The following is a 2,500-nucleotide window of genomic DNA, read 5'->3' as shown; positions in this document are numbered from 1 at the left end:
CTTTTGTTAAATGTTCGTAAAGGATCATTAATACTATACAAGAATTTGAGGAATCATAAGGTTATAGGAGTTCCATGCATATCATGTACCTAGAACAAATCTCATCACCGCTTTATATAACAATAATTATCTAATATCAATCTTACAAATCACTCAACAACCTGATTAATTTATTTTACATATTAGAGTAAAATTGAAAAAAGTAAGGCAATTCATATTAATTCACGTATATATATATATATATATATATATATATATATACATACATACATACATATATATATATATATATATATATATATATATATATATATATATATATATATATATATATATATATATATTCATATATATTCATATATATCTTTTATCTCTTCAAATATATATTTATGTACTGCGAGGTTGTTGAAAGTATGCGTAGACAGACAACAAAGTGAGAATCACTGAATTCCAGGTAAATTAATTGTCTCCTCGTCATTTTTTTTTATAATGTAAAAGTTCATCAATTGTCTCATTTGGAAGAATCTTATCGTGTTTTTCACTTTAATTAGTTTCCTTTTTAATACGGATATAGCAAGGTTAACAAGAGGTCTTTCTTTATTAATGGTAAGATTAGTATAATTAGAAGTAAGCTAAAAGATCATAATAAAGATGATAAGAGTTTTCCTAGTCTCTCTCTCTCTCTCTCTCTCTCTCTCTCTCTCTCTCTCTCTCATCGTTGCCAAGATCCTTTGACATGCAATGCAAGTGGCATTTCAAAATTTATATCAGAAGCAGGTATTCTTAATGCTATTTAACTTCTATAACATGTACTTTTCTTGTTTTAATTGAATATCCATTTAATCTTTATTTATAATAAATGATATTTGCGTCAATGACCTTCGAGGTCAGGATGCCCGAGAACTTGAAATTCATAAATCAGTTTCTCCTCAACACCATTACCGTTATATATAAAATCAATATTTTTTTATCTGTACTGCTGTAGTATTAATTTTTTGTGTTTTAAATATATTCATAGGCTTTAAATATATGTGAGTTCCATAAAGTTGAAAATTTTTTATTAACTTCGATGGTTAGGAAGATGAAGATTCTAGTTGTATTTTCCATTTTTTTTAAAATCATACCACTGATATCTCAACTCTAATTTGCCTCTTACTTGTCTCAAGTCAACAAGTAGCGATTATTTTTGCGCCTGTTTGTTAATTTTTAATATAACTGCATTAAATAAATATAAAGTTAATAATCCGTACCATAGTTTTCCGTTCGGCATTCGCATATGAAATCAACCTTACAAAATTCAAAAGAGTACAGAAATCCATTAATTAATGTCTGAAAATCTGTATGAATGAACTTCGACAGTATTAATCATGAGGTTGTGGTTTGTCGTTGATGGTTACTCTAATAATAATAGTAATTTAATAATTGCTGAATATCATGTTAGTGGGTCTTCACTATTACTATATACCATGTACGTATCATATGTGGTTAAGTGGTTTTGTCCATGAAACTAGCTTCTTGAATAGGTATATGCTGTTAACCTCTTAATAATGATGCTGAATCCCTTGAAAGACATCTAGCTAAAATTATTAGCCGAGGCAAATTATGAGACATGAATTTATTCTGTAAGAAATTTCTAAATATAATTTAAAGTAGATCAAGGACAGTGGCTCTTTAAAATCTATCTCTTGTTTCTTTACCTATATGAGAGTTTTGTAAAATTTCAGTGGCGATTCTTAATTGCAAATTCATCTTAGAAACACGACGGCCTATTTCTTCTTCAATTAGGCAAAAGAACCGCTGTGTGAGAAAAGATTTAAAGTTTTAGGTTATCAATCTATCCAGGAAAGATAAATTATTTCTTTTATTCTCCTTTCTTTAGATTATTTCTTTTCTGTCTGGTCTTGATTTCTAAGGGAAAAATTTACTTTCTAATAAATCTTTAATTGTCTATATATTCATCTCTCGAACCGTATAACAATTTTATTTTTTTTATAAATGTTGCTTAAGATCTTTCATAATTTGGTAAATTCATTGCATTCCTATATATTATATAACAATATGCATTTAGACCAATCTAATAATCTTGAAATTTTCTATCATAAGCCTTGGTGAATTATTTTCACGTTGAACAGTTCGATATAAGGCTGTCTCCATCGGTTATATATATATATATATATATATATATATATATATATATATATATATATATATATATATATGTATATATATATATATATATATATATATATATATATATATATATATATATATATATATATATATTTATATCATAAGAGTGTTTCTCATCTTGGAACATTTTAAAAATTTCTATTTGATGATTCTCATTTACTTATCTTTTACATATTCCTTCATAAATTAGCTACTCTACTTATACAAATTATGCAGGTCTTGTGTTAACTTTCTTTTTTTACTAGGTTTGTAGATTATCTGGCAATCACAACACATACACAAAAACGCATAGACATACGCGCGATCACAA

The sequence above is a fragment of the Palaemon carinicauda genome, chromosome 17 (genome assembly GCF_036898095.1).
Source record: "Palaemon carinicauda isolate YSFRI2023 chromosome 17, ASM3689809v2, whole genome shotgun sequence".
In the NCBI taxonomy this organism is placed as follows: Eukaryota; Metazoa; Arthropoda; class Malacostraca; order Decapoda; family Palaemonidae; genus Palaemon; species Palaemon carinicauda.
Note: the sequence above shows the minus strand (reverse complement) of the source record.